General features: G+C 34.8%; 1 long non-coding RNA gene and 1 pseudogene across 1 annotated transcript in view; one reads left to right on the top strand and one right to left on the bottom strand.

Annotated features, from left to right (window-relative positions):
- Positions 1–9,305: 9,305 nt before the first annotated feature.
- Positions 9,306–11,277, bottom strand: LOC113426495 (large ribosomal subunit protein uL2 pseudogene; annotated as a pseudogene).
- A 2,648-nt stretch (positions 11,278–13,925) lies between these two features.
- Positions 13,926–15,608, top strand: part of LOC148131483 (uncharacterized) — a 37,763-nt gene continuing 36,080 nt past the window's right edge. Inside the window, exon 1 of the long non-coding RNA XR_015748931.1 lies at positions 13,926–14,211. This is a non-coding gene — a long non-coding RNA (uncharacterized LOC148131483). The remainder of the gene's footprint in view (positions 14,212–15,608) is intronic.

Below are 15,608 nucleotides of genomic sequence, written 5' to 3'. Positions count from 1 at the left end.
GTTTTATCTTTTATCTTTCTTGGTGATTTCAATCTACCTCATATTGACTGGACCCTAAATGAATGTACAACTGAAATCATACACACAACCTTCTACAATGCTATTACAAATCTGGGAATGGAACAACTAGTAACCAACAACACTAGACTAAACAACTGCCTCGATCTCATCTTCTGCAATAGTTTGAATTTAATTTACGGAATACAAACTAAAGAACCCTTTTCCAGCAGTGACCACAATATGATTGACTTTTGTCTCAACATACGCCCACACAAAAATCACCACAATGATGTAATCCCCAATTGTAACTTCAAAAAGGCAACTATGATCTTATAGACAACGATCTCTCATCCCTTGATTGGCAATCTCTATTCACTGGATGCAATACTGTTGAAGACCATTACAACATATTTTTACTTGAAGTCAAAAGAGTCATCAAACTATATGTACCAACAACAACTCCCAAAACAAAACAAAAAGCAGATTACCCATAACAATAAGGAAACTTCAATCCAAAAGAGATCACTCTGGCGGAAAAACAAATCTGGTCACGTTGCCAATTTCAAAAGCCGATACAAAAATTTATGCCACCAGATAAAGACCGAATGCATCAATTATCACATTAAACAAGAGGAAAACCTTCTAAGCACCAATTCCACCGTGCTTTTTACAATTTTGTAAACAACAAACTAAAAGACTCAAGGTCCATCCCACCCTTGATAGGACCTGATGGTAAAGACTGCAACGACGACACCACTAAAGCCAACATCTTAAACACATTCTTCAGCTCAGTATTTGTAAACAGCAATGGATCATGCCCAGTATTTCCTAGCCGTACCACAGATAAAAACAATGATCTAATACATATCGATTTTACAGAAGACAATGTTGGAAAAGCACTACGCAACCTAAAACCATCTCTATCTATTGGACCGGATGGAATATGTGCCTACTTCTTAAAAAGCTATCCACTGCCATAGCCAAACCTCTAAGCATAATCTTTGAAAAATCTTTCAGGACCAGCTCCTTGCCTAACCTATGGTCACAAGCCACAGTCATCCCCATCTTCAAAAAGGAGACCCAAGCCTAGTTGAAAATTACAGACCAATCTCCTTATGCTGCGTCACCTATAAAGTCATGGAATCAATTATTAACCAATCCATCATCCTCCACTTAGAGACAAACAACCTACTCTCCAATAAACAATTTGGTTTCAGAAAAACCTATCCTGTAATCTGCAACTCTTACACTGCAAAAACATATGGACGACACAACTCGACCAGGGCAAAGCAATAGACGCAATCTACATAGACTTCTGTAAAGCCTTTGATTCAGTGGTACACGACAAACTACTCCTAAAAATAAAATCCTATGGTATCTCTGGACAACTGAATAACTGGATAGAAGCATTCCTGGCAAACAGACAACAAATGGTCAAAATTGGGAGTGTCCTATCAAATTCTGTACCTTGTCAATAGTGGTGTCCCCAAGGCAGTGTTCTAGGACCAACTCTCTTCATACTCTACATAAATGACCTCTGTGATCATATTAAGAGCAATTATGCGTTCTTTTCGCTGATGATTTAAAGCTGTTCAATACCACAGACAATACTGCTACCCTACAAAAAGATCTTGACTATGTATCAGAATGGTCAAACAAATGGCAACTTCAAATCTCAACAAATAAATGCTCTGTCCTACATATTGGCAAAAAAATCAGAAAATAAAATACAAGCTGAATAGTCAAGATCTTGTTGATGACCCAAGCTCTGTAAAGGACCTTGGAATACTCACCTCTAATGATCTAAGTGCTAGAGCCCACTGCAACTACATAGCCAAAAAGGCATTAAGAGTTGTTAACCTAATCCTACGTAGCTTTTTCTCTGGTAATATCACACTACTAACCAGAGCATACAAAACATTTGCTAGACCAATACTCGAATACAGTTCATCAGTCTGGAACCCACATTACGTATCTGATATTAGCACAATTGAGAAAGTCCAGAAATATTTCACAAGAAGAGTCCTCCACTCCTCTACTCGTTGTAGAATACCTTATGCCACCAGACTTGAAATTCTAGAACTAGAAAACCTTGAATTACGCCGTCTTCGGTCTGATTTAAGCATGGTATATAAAATCATACATTGCAATGTCCTACCTGTCAATGAATACTTCAGCTTCAACCATAACAACACAAGAGCACACAATAGATACAAACTCAAAGTTAACTGCACCAAACTTGATTGCAGGAAATACGACTTCAGCAATAGAGTGGTCAATGCCTGGAATACTCTACCCGACTCTGTAGTTTCTTCCCCAAACCCCAAAAACTTTAACCTTAGACTGTCTACTATTGACCTCACCCCTTTCCTAAGAGGTCTGTAGGGGGCGTGCATAAGCGCACCAACGTGCCTACCGTCCCTGTCCTATTGTTTCTCTTATTCTTCTTTTATTTTTCTTATATGTACCCATTTCATGTATTCACAACTATGTATACACTTATACTTATTATCTTGTAAACAATTGGCAAATAAATAAATAAATAAATAAATAAATAAATAAATAAATAAATGAATGAATAAATAAATAAATAAATAAATAAATGTTTCTGTAACAAAAGCCAAAGTGACAGGTTTTCATTCAGACTTTACCACAGTAAAATACATGGAAAATCCCACTGTGAGTGAAAAGGAAACTGGGTTAGGGTTAGAGTTAGGTTAGGTCTTCTTAGATTATAGTCCAAAAACTGACAACAGGTACAGATTCCTAGAGGTTAGCAAAGGAAAGTGACAGTGAAAGCTTTTCTTTCAAACTACTTTGTTAGGATCCATCAGATTCATGGATGAAAACTAAATGGATAGATTCCTAAAGGCTCTCTTTAAAAAAAGTGAACGTGACAGTTTCACATTCAGATCTGTTTATGGACCAGAATAAAATATATGAAAAAAATCACATTACCAATGAAAAAGACACTAGGGTTAGGATAGGGTTAGGATAAGAGTAAGGTTTTACTGTGGCCCACACATAAATCTGAAAGAAAATCTGTTAAATTGTCTTTCATTAGAGAACCTGAAAAATATATTACTCATATAAGTTTTGGCCCTGACACCAAGGGGAGTGTGGTCCATAAAAAATTCTGAACTAATTGCTATAACTGCCATTTTCCTTAGACGATCTCCAAGAATCTATTCCTGACATAAGTTTTCAGCCCTGATTCTAAAGAGAACTAACCATAACCCTAATTAATTAATCCTAGTTTAATTTTCATTGGCAATGGGATTTTCCCAAGGTTTTTACTATGGTCTACAAAGAAAGCTTTCACCATTACTTCCAAAAACTGATGTCAGGGACAGATTCAAGTAAGGTCTCTAAGGAAAGAGAACCTGGTGACAGGTTTTGGTTGGATTTCTTTGTGGACTACAGTAAAAATACACAGGAAAATCTCATTGTAAATTGAAAATGGAACTAGTTTTTCTGTTAGGGTTAGGTCTGCTTGGAGTCAGGGCTGAAAATCAATGTCGGGGATCTATTCCTTAGAAGTTCTCTAAGAAAGAAGACAATTATAGGTTTACATTATACCACATATAAACCCATGGGAAAATCCCATTGCTAATGAAAATGAAACTAAAATTGCATATATACTTTCATTTTAGCTTCCCTAAAGGTGTGGTACTTACTTTTTTTCACCAGGAAAGTCTTTAGTCTTACATGTTCTGTCCTTAAAATATTCATTGAATGTCTGAGATGAACATTATACAAGATTATCTTCTTTAGTAGATAACTTTTTCATTAAAATAGTGTAATCTAAATATAAGAAGACAATGATCTTAAAAGAGCCTAAAGATCCAAAGAAATCCCTGTCATTGATAATAAGAACATGCCAGGTGTTTTTAATTTGTCTTGCTAGAAATGCTGAAATATATCATTCCAATCTCACCCTTTCAACATCTAATTTATTTGCAAGAGACTCTGGGTCTAAATTAGTGAATTAAAAACAAACATGTTGATGTGTTTAATGAGGCATGAAGAACAGAAAGGACCACAAATATGAGATGAAAATTGATTGTATTGATTGATAGGCATAAACTAAAAATATCTCAACAAAATGGAAAGAGATTGAGAAGAAAGTGTTAGTTCTACAAGACACGGCTGCAATTTTACTGTGTTGTACATATTAATGTATGAGTGTGTGTATGTGTGTGTGTGTTAAACTTACCTTTATTTTTATATAACCAATTTAAATTACAATTTAGGAAATATAAGAGCCTAATTTTCAAAAGATCAATATTTTTAACAATGAAAAAAGTAAGAGTATTAAAGTATTAAACGGCAATGTTTCTAAGCCTCAGCAATTGTTTAACGGAATCAATAATTTCTTTATAAAATAAAGTTTTTCTTATAATTTTGCTATTTCTTAAAATGGTTTTTCTCTATATATGTAAATGATCTGGTACTATAAAAGTAATTTTAATTATCTTCTAAATTTAAAAAGTTTGCTCCAATCTTTGTTTTAAGAGAACTGATGATTTGTGAAATCCTATATGGAAGATATGGCTGCATGAGTTGTGTCATTTTTCAAGGTCCTCAGTTCTGCTTTGGGTTAAAATGAATAGAAATCCAGGCAGGACAAAAAGACCAACAACAGTCACTATGGAGATGGATAAAAGAGAAAACAACTAAGATTTTCCTGTAGTGAAATCTAGCGTAGGGTTTAAATGTTTCATTATATATTTGAGGTTTTCTGTGGTTTTCCCTTGTGCTTGAAGATGACTTGTTTTCTGAAAAGGAGATCTCAGTGTCAGAGGAAATAGGTAAGGACTTAGCCTATGCAAACAATTTCTATACTTAGGTCTGGTTTTGAGTAAATAATGGATGACAATTAATTGCACCAGTAGAACCTTCTGCTATTTGGAAAATATTTTTACACTGGGTTGAAAAATAATAGTTTTTGCTTATTTCTACAGTTATGATTTTTAAATGTTTTCCTAATTCTATTGCCAAATTTAAACTGATGCATATCAGCCCCCACCTAGTCTCACATATTCCATGGGTTCATATTATGTGAACACCTTTTGGACTTCTAACTAGTAAACACAATAATTTGCAGACACAGCCATGTCAAGCAGTGTGTAACTAGAATAGCACAATAATGCAAAATGTAATGTGCTCTTTTTAACTGAGCATGAAAGCCTGTGAATTGGAGCTGAGAGGATAACCAAGAAGAGACTTTATTTGTGTGCTACTGAAATGTGGTTATATATGCAACTATAAGCAAATAAATGTTTCTTAAAACATAGCTGGCTCGCCTTCACTGAGAAGTCTACTTTCAGTCTACAGTCCATGTTCTTATTCATGGATGGACAAAGTGAGACTCACCTTTAGACTTGAAGACTAGGCAACTTCAGTCATAATACACCAACTAACAGAGGTAAATCAACAATCAAATACAACAGTCAATACACATTTGTAGATAGCAACAAAAGCGAAGTGGCTAATTGTTTAAATTAATGGAACCAATAGGAAGGGAGTCTTCTTTCCAAAAGTCAGACTTTCTAGATCAAAAGCAACTGCCATTATTGCTCCCCAAGATGACAGCTAAACACTAAGAGTCTTTTTTCCCTTTTGCTGATGATCTCCTAATTTTGCTGCCGAAACAGATTCTCTGTTAGTGCTGCTCCCTGGATTTGAATGGGAGCACTTAGAAATAAACCAAGATGGCATTTGGACCATTGTGGACCCATGTGGGAAGGGAAGTCTGAAAGATTCCAAGACTCCTTTGGGAACAGTCAGAATGTCATTGAACCAAATGATCTTCCTCTTGGCAGGTCGCTTTCTAAGTATGTCTTCACTTTTTGATTTTTCTGTTCCACTTTTTATCTTTAAAAGTTGACTGATTGAATGCTGATTTGCTTTAACCCCTTGCTGGATTCTAGTTGTTGTTTTTTCTTTTCCCCTTTGATTTATGTTGTTGCTTTGAATAACTTTAGTTTTCTCTGTAAGGAAACAAGGTGAAGTGAATGGTGAAGTGCTTTCATTTGATGTATATTAATATTAGACTCTCACCACAGGGTTTTTGTATTTTGTGTATTTTTCAAAAAAATTGGGGTTTATATCTTTTTAATTTTTCTTTTAATCTTAGATTTAAATATCCAGAAAATATATTTCCTTCTGCTTTGGCATTCTTTATACCCTGCTTAAGAAACACAGTTCTGGCAGGCAAACTATTAAGTTACACTGAGCAACAATGTATCAGATTACAGACAAGCAAAAGTGGCTGAAATTTGAGAAAAGACTTTTTGGTAACATGAAAATTTTTAGTTGAAAGTTTTTTTTAAAAAAAAAATAAGTTTGATGAATAATAATGGCCGTGGACAATATGCAGAGGCATATAAGTTTGGATAAGTTAGATTCACAAAAGAATTTTGATATGAAAGTTGCAGACCAAAGAAACCTCACAGATGGAGAACTAATTGACCTGATTGTATAAGTCTCTTTGAAGTTCAAGCTTATATTATTTTACAACATTAGAAGCATGATTGAATGGAGAAGTGATTAGTTGTTGTTTTTTCTAGGAGGACTGAGGGAGATTGGAGAATGGATTTATTTCATTTAACTTGAAACCATTTCTATTTGGACTTTGTTGGGAAGACTATGTAGACTGAATTTATTATATTTAATTAGGCAACAACTGATAAGAGATATTTGATCCATGACAAATTACTCTTAAATTTTGGGATGATTTGGGATAGATAAAATGCTGTGGTAAATTTTCCCCAAGTTGGTTATAACAATATTTTGTTAACAGAGGGATTTGAACCTTTAATTATGTCTTTTATTATTGTTGTTGTTCATCCTGTTAATATTTGAAAACATGGAGTGTGTGTATGTGTGTGTGTGTGGACAAATATCTATATCAGGAGATGCCATAAACTATTAAGTCTTAAATTTCCTAGAACACCATAATTGGTCCATTGGAAGTTTTATACAAGGATCACACTTATTCTTTCAAAGATGGGATTATTTCTGACATCCAAATCAAGCAGTTGAAAATGCCTATGTGGATCTGTAAGGACTTTGAACTAAGTAGTCTTAAATATAAACCATGATTATTGTGATAGAGAAGGAGATGAAAGTACACATATGCCATATATTTGTAAGAACAGGGGAGCAAACAGAGTCCAGCATATTGTAACAAAATACACAGTAGACTAGAGTTAACATCAATCTCTTTGACATGTCCTCTTCCAACATTATCTTGATCTGTTTTTTTTTTATTATAAAAAAACTATTTATGTCACAGACACAGGATACGGACATGCATGAATTTGATGCATGAATTCACTTTAAATTGGTATTGCAATGGCATGGAGCAGTCCCTTGAATTTTCTCACATTAGCTTTAATTGATTCAGAAATTCCTGTGCCTTTGACTGCAGTTTATTTGCTTCTAGTCTAATTATTAGGATGACGGTTGACAATGAAATTGTGACATACTTTTCAATATTGGAGTTTGTTTTTGTTATTAGAATTCCTCAATATATCCTGTGAACACTGCTGAAAGTAATATTCTTAACTAATTTTGTTTGTAATTGAGAATGATAAGAATTAGAATTTAAAACTAAAATTTAGATAAATTTAATTGTACTTTTAAAATGGAAATAAATCAAATTAGCTTTAACTAATTAGTTTTATTAATATTACTTTCAGTTGAAAGAACTGATTTTTAAAAATGTGGATCCAGATATTTTTGGATAGTTATCAATTAATGGGACATACAACCTTTAAAAGATGAAAGGAGGTAATTTCTGTAAATTTTTCATCCTCCATATTGTCTTCTCCTTCTAGAAATCATGATTAATCATGATTATGAATAGCTTGGAACTATCTAAAATATTTCAGAAGATGAAATTCTCAAAATATATTACTCTTAGTTTGTAAGTTTGTAATATTTTCTTTAGGATATTTTTTGTCTTTTTGTTTTCCATTCATTTCATTTGATTGCCTGAATTGCATTTTTGGAGGTGGTTTTCCATTATATTGTTCCTAGCGTGGAGAGTGGCCCAAATTCATCAACTGGATTCATGGCCAAAGCCTCACAAAGTCCTGGTTTTGACTTACTGTATGTAACCACTACATCAAACTGGCTTGCCTTTAGAAACTAACAATAGCTTAATAAATCTCTGTATCACCTTATGGATATGTTCCACAGTAAGCAATTAATTATTTCTCAAAATGCGTAAAGAGCTTAACTTTCTAAAAGTGCTAAACTGAAAAATAATATCATTTGAAAACAATTGCAAATATTTGTGGAGAAATGAAATTTGTTCAAGGAAAAACTGATTCCAAACATATTCTCTTAATTTAACGGCATAAACAAGCCTGTGTTTGATAAATATGAAAAGGAATGAAAAGATCATCCTTAAAAACCAGTCTTGTAATATTGCAAACTGAGAAGCTAAATATATAAACTTCTGCATGGGCAATTTTGGGCACAATTTATACTGAAGATTTGCTTTAAATAATATGTAATATTCCAGAGTTACATATTATCTCTTATTGGTAGAAACTAGACTATTATAGCATTTTATTTCTGGAATGAAGGTACCTTGTTTATCTTGTTTAAGGTGTTATTTTGAAAAGACTATCTTTTAAAGTTTATAGTGTTGCATCACTTTCACATTAGCTTTTCGGAATTCTTTGCTGTGCATTTTGAGTCCTTGATCCAGTAAAGTCACATTTCAGCGTACAAGACTATTTTTCAAATGGAAATAAGTTCAAGGAGTGACATACTGTACATACATACATATCCATCAAACTCTTCCCTTTTGGGGTAAAAAAACATTATGTAGAGCTTAGAAGAAAAAGTGAACCTCAAAAGTAAAGGCTTCAGATAAGAAAAAAGAAAAATAAACAGAACTAATGTAATACACCAATATCATTCAGTATAACTTTCCATACATTTCTTTCCTTGTAAGTGATACTTCATTTCACCATGTCAATATTATTTTATATATTACTTTTTATTCTTTAAATTTCATACCACTCCCTTTTTGAAGTTTTACACAACCAGTGATAAAAGCTATCCAGACTTTCTTGGTCTTCTCCTTCCTCTCAACCCATTCACTCTTCTTTCTAATATTTGTTTTATAATTCAATGTATAACAATGTATAATTCAATGTATTCTTCACACATGTACTAAATGAATTAAAAGTTACTTCCAGAACAAACCATATCTATAAATTAATGCTTCTCCAGTTATATCATCTACATATGAAGCCTTACTATTTTTCAACATTCTCCCAGCATTTTTTTTTTAATCAGACGGCATTTATTTATGGATATAGTAAAGGAAAGAATTTAATTCTCCTTTTCTTGCACAGTTTTTGTCCCACGCAGTCTACCAGTATGTCGGGCTGCAATAAGACCAACTTTGCGACTAGCAGGAGCATCCCTCCTAATAGTCGAAGGCTTACCGATGTGCTGGTGGTTACCACCACCGAAGGGATGTTCCACAGGGTTCATAGCCACACTATGGACTCGTGGCCAGCAATTTCTCTTTGCTTTGTATTTGTGGTAGGCCCGCCCAGCCTTCAACATGGATTTATCAATATGACCACCACCAGCAACAATACCAACAACTGTTCAATTTGCAGAAGAGATCACCTTCTTAGATCCAGAAGGCAGCTTCATCCTGGTCTTCTTTGTTTCAGGATTGTGGAAAATAACAGTGGCATAGTTTCCAGAAGCCCGAGCTAGTTTTCCACAATCTCCAGGTTTCTCTTCAAGACAGCAGACAATGGTGCCTTCTGGCATTGTTCCAACAGGCAGGACATTGCCAATGTTGAGCTGAGCTTTCTTGCCACAATAAACGAACTGCCCTATATGAATCCCTTCACCTGCAATGAACAGTTCTGTTCATTTTTTAAACCTATATGGATCACGGAAAACAACTTTGGCAAGAGGAGCTCCTCGGCCAGGATCATGAATGATGTCCTTTACAATGCCCTTGATGTAGCCATGTCTTTCAGCAAAATCAATAGCCCTCAGCTTTGCTGCACCCTTTCTGTGTTTCACATGGGCCATGAAAACAGAACCTGCACCTTTTCTTTGACCTCGTATAGTGTTTGTTTCATTACCACTCTTCAGCCTATCATTATCATATCCATGCAAATCTCTGAAATACTTCTAACATCTTCTAATTTCAGTTTCATTATTATTTACTCTGTAGGAAATCCTTGTTTAGCCTAGTTTCAATATATTGCCATCTGCCTCCTTCAATGTTACCTACTTTTGTTTGTAACATTCTCTTTTTCTGGAAAAACACCCTTATACCCCTTACTAACTCTTGTCATAAGCAATCAATCATGGGTTTGAATTTTCATTTAAAAGCAATCCTCAATTACTGTCTTCTTCATGCAGGGCCTGACTGAATCACAATGGTGCTAAAAAAAGAACTTCACTAACAATCCTTGCATTTACAACCATTGCAGCATCCCACAATCATGTGGTTGTTTTTTGTGTGCTTTACAACCAACCCATATACATCAAATGACTAAGAAGCATTGCTTCTGTTGCCATGTTTTTCAGTCATTTGATCACCATTTGTGTATTTTGCAACCAGTGAATTTTCATTTACAATAAGTAGAGTTACACTATACAATATAGAAGGGGAAATTAAAATTCTTAAGTCATGGTCATTGGATTTTTCACTTAGTAATTGCATCATTTCACTTAACAACCAAAAGGGGAAGTAAGGTCATGTGATTTTCCAATTAGTGAATAAATTGCTGGACTCTATTGTGGTGATTGTAGGGACTTCCTGTATACCCTTGCAAAATATATGTATGAATAGACATACATTTAAATCACATATTGAAAACAAACAGATTTCACATGTAAACCGATACTTCCAATGAAGTCATGATTCTTATTAATCTTGAATCTCTGAGTGGACCAAACAACTGTTTATACTCTTTTCTTCTCTTTCAAACTCTTTAAATTGTGTGTACTATTATGCAAAGATCCAGCTCTCTGAAGAAGGCTCTAGTGTTGGAAAAGGTGGAAGCAAAGAGAAGAGGACATCTCCCAGCAAGGTGGATGAACTCAGTTACAATGGAAATGAGTACTTCATTGGAAGACCTGAAGAACCAGATTAGAGACAGATCATTAGGAAGAAAAATCTATCTCTGGGATCACTAGGAATAAAAAAAATGACCTGATGGCACCTAATCAATCAAAATAATTCTACACCCCCTCACCTTACCTTCTAAATCCCATTCATACAGAATGTTGCATAATATTCCTATCCTCCCCCCCCCCCCCAAGTTCTTCCATTATTACCCTCACTGGAGTTCAACATACAAGTATAATAGCCTATAAATTCCTGTTTTCATATACACCCAGAAGAATATATACACCAATCCATACTTCTGATATACATTTTAACAGTTTTATTAAAAATTATGTTTCATCTTTAGTTCCCTGCCAATATTCAAAAGCTTTACCCCGAAGACCAGGCCAGCTTCATTATTATTACCTTTATTGTCAGAGTACAACATGTGTACAATAAGATTGGCTGAGCCTCCCTTTGTGCACCCCCCCAACACAAATCACAGTGAGGACAAGAGTCCCTAACTTAGACCCAATCTTATTACACTATATGTGACCTTGTTGCACAATGCGTGAGCCCCGTAAATCTGTCATACTATGTTGACATGAAGTTAGTTTCTGTTCAGAAATCTGACAGCCCACAGGTAGAAACTGTTCTTCAGCCTGTTGGTGCAGCTGGCTATGCTTCTATATCTCCTACCTGATGGTAGGAGAGTGAAGAAGTGCTGACCGGGATGTGAGTCGTCCTTGAGAATTTTCCTCACTCTTCTAGGGCAGCGAGCCCTAGCAATGTCATCTAGTGGTATCAGGGAACAGCCCACAATGTTTTGTGCTGTGCTCACCACCCTTTGTAATGTCTTTCTATCCGCGGCTGTCAAGCCAGCATACCACACCATAATGCAATATGTGAGGACACTTTCTATTGTGGACTGGTAAAAGGAGATCATCAGTCATTGTTCCACTCTCAGATCTATTAAACATTTCCCCTTTCTCTTAGTTTCATAGGTACACAATGTAGTTATTTTTCTTTTTTCTTTTTCATTTGCTCATTTATACTTTTTAGCATTTATTTATCTTACAACCCTATCTTTCAATCTTCCACATGCCATGGTTAACAAATGGAATCTTACCTACTGATCTGGTTAAAGCAGAGGTCTCATTCTCGCAGCCCGCGGGCCAATTGCGGCCCGCAGGACGATATCCTGTGGCCCCCACCATGATATGAAAGTATAATATTAGTGTATAATATAAATATAAAGTATAATATAAAGTATAATATTATGCGGCCCAGCCTCACCCAGACTCTGCCTCCAGCGGCCCCCAGGTAAATTGTGTTTGAGACCCCTGGGTTAAAGGGTGCCACGTGTTACATTTACCACACAGTTATATATAAATTTGTTAAAAACAAATAAACAAACAAAGGCAGCATTCCTTGCTCTTGGTAAGGGCACCACCAATAATTCATGGCATATTATGGCCAGAAAGCAACCAAAGTCCAATTTTATCCAATAGCATCTCTATTGAATAGAGATGCTTTGGATAATATTTTTATCCTAAAATGTTTTAGGAGCTCCAGTCCACAGCTGTTGTCTGCATCCCTTCAACTAGGAGGTATAGCCATGGTCCTGAAGGAATGATGTTTGTGTGAATGTGTCACATACAGTTATGTGATTGTTATTTTCAGAATACAGCAAGTTTTATGCCACTATTGTGATGAGATTCCATCATATTCAAACACCTTGCCCTTCTGCTTTATGCAAAAATGCTTCCTGTAAAAAAATGAATTGTCACGTTTAATGCTAAGGGTTCATTTTTATGTACCTTGAGTCTCCTATTTTCTCTTTCTTTACCCAGGCTAGTGAATGGTTTAATGAAGGAATGGATCATGGATCTATTTACATCTATATAGTATATAGAATATATGTATATCCAGAGCCATAGGATTTGACAGCATATCAAAATCAGTACTTTTGTCCTTTGTAAAATAATGTGAAATATAATTTTCTTTCCTACCATTAATATTCTCTCACTTGTTTACTCACATTTTATTGTTATTTTTAACATTATTTTTCAAAAAAACAATGTTAATAGCATATAGGCATACCATTTTAAATATTCTGTCCAGAGCTGAAAAGGAATTAGCGTCCCCAAAGGTAAGCTAAGGTCATTTAGTCTATTAATGGACAAATATCTGGTCCTGCAAATCCTCGATCAGTTGAGAAGTTATTCCATTTATCCAGAGTCCCACAGGCTTTATCCAAACCAATTAGGATAAAGAAAATGAGCCAAGTTTAGATGTTGTCTTGTGGAATTTAAATGTATCTATTTTTGTGTTTAGGTGAAATTGTCTTATGCTATGCTATTTTCATCAGAACCTTGTACATGGTTCACGTACTATAATTCAGTGGAAGGAATGGATTGAATTCAGCCTTAAAGTTACAGAAATGTCTGAAAAAAATCATAACACAGAAAGAAATACAACCTCCAAGTTCTGTAATGAGGACCACAGGCAAGCCTTTTGTTTGACTTGTAATGAGATGAGACTGTCAAAGTCAATTAGAAATTCCTTTCATTGAACCCCAAGTGTTGCAATCTGACAAAATAATGCAATTTTTCTGCTTTGTTTATTATTTGCAAGACATGTGCAATTAGAGAAATCCTCCCCAAATGGAGATGGTCTAACTAGGAAAAGCTGAAACCTGCTGAAATCTTCCCATATAAACAGCATAGTGGCATTTCGAATGGCCCCTTTCTGTCATCCACCATAACCATCACATCACATCACATCCCCCATTTCTGCTGCAGTCAGGTGAACTGTCAAAGAGTTATTATGGTTGGCTGCCTAGAAATCTCAGGAAAGAGAAATTTGTATAATGTTCCTCTGTGGACAAGGAATTATTTTTCTGATCTTTTTAGGTTCTTTTTGTATCAATTTTTGTTGTAAAAATAACACAGATGTTTCTTGCATTAAAAATAAAACAGAAAAACAAAACGTTAAGCAACAAATGTAGTCGGGGGAGGCGGCTTTTGTTTGGGCTGAAGCCTTCACCATGAATATGTAGCTCTTTGATGGATGCACGTTAGCCGTACCATATATTCTGGGTAAGCTTTGATTTCTCTTTCTTGTGCTATTTTGCATGTTTTAGAAACCTAAGGAAAGCACATAGCATTTTGGTATAGGTTAAATGACAGTAAACAGAATTAAGTGTACATGGCATCAGTGAACTAAATGTATATATAAGCTTCTACAATTTAATTACAATTCAATTCTCAGTTCCTACAAATGTTACACATACTTAATCTTCCATAGCTGTTGAAAAACCTGCATGCTTGGAAATGAATGCATTACGGTAGCATGTAGCAGTGCCTCTTCTACTAACTTTTCCTTGTAAATAAAGACTTATAGTATAAGTAGACTATTTCTGAAAGTGTTTTCTTTAGAAGAGATTATTTCTATATTAAAGGGCAAAGCTCTATTTTAAATGGGGGAACATATGCTATATTTTATATAGTGAACAGACAATTGGGTTCATGAAACCCTATTTCCCATTCAAAATTAGGCATTTATAAGATAGTATTTCACTCACTCATACCTGCACTCATACACAGTATGTGCATACATGTACAAAGTATATTCTTGATTTAATTTCTTATACTTGCCGCAAGAATTTGTCTTAGCTGAAAGGTAGTAAGATTTTGTACAATCCATGTGGCCATTGAATAATTACTCTTGTGCAATCCCATTTTTAAAAAGTGGCCTAGACTAGTGTAAATGCTCACGAAAGGAGTTTCTAAATAGTCTTTGAGCTATTCTTTCATAAAAGAAAACAATTCATAAAAGACACCAAGTACTTACTGTAGGAGAAAATGCAGCATATGCAGATAATTCCAAACCTTACATAATTCAAATATGTCTTAAAAGAATGTTGTTCACAAAAATAGAAAATTGACAATCACTTTAAAATATCTGCTACTCTGGAATTGTTATATTTCCTTTTGTAGAGAATGTTGAATGGATAGAACAGGTTTTGAATATTTTGTTTCATTTTCTTTTTTTTTAATGTTCTTTGGAAATGTTGTATATTATGCACTGTACTTAACATCTTTACAAAAAGAAAACCCAGCAGTGGTTAATATTTTAAATATGCTTGGAATATATATTGATACAATATAATGTGAATAACACTATTTGAAAGGGTGGGATATCACTTTACCTATGAATTGGGGGTTGCTTGCAAGTACTGTATGTTTTGCAAAATCTCAGGGCCCAGAAGTAATAAATGAATTTTGTGAAAGATACTGGTTTTGCTACACAAATTGTTCCTCTAGATCAATTATAATTCCTCTGGATCAACAGCGGGGCAGCAGCAGTAGCAACAATATCTGTTTTGCCTCCCCTCCTTTCCCTCCGGCCCATGTCTAGTACTAGGAATTGCACAAACAATGCCCCTAAGCTGAATATGCACCAGTGAACAGCTGCTTAGCACGGTTGCTTCTAA

This window comes from Notechis scutatus, chromosome 3 (assembly GCF_049901735.1).
Source record: "Notechis scutatus isolate UNSWTSFEM ecotype Mainland chromosome 3, rNotScu1.2, whole genome shotgun sequence".
Classification (NCBI taxonomy): Eukaryota; Metazoa; Chordata; class Lepidosauria; order Squamata; family Elapidae; genus Notechis; species Notechis scutatus.
The sequence above is the reverse complement of the archived record's forward strand: the minus strand, read 5'-3'. Positions and strand labels throughout refer to the sequence as shown.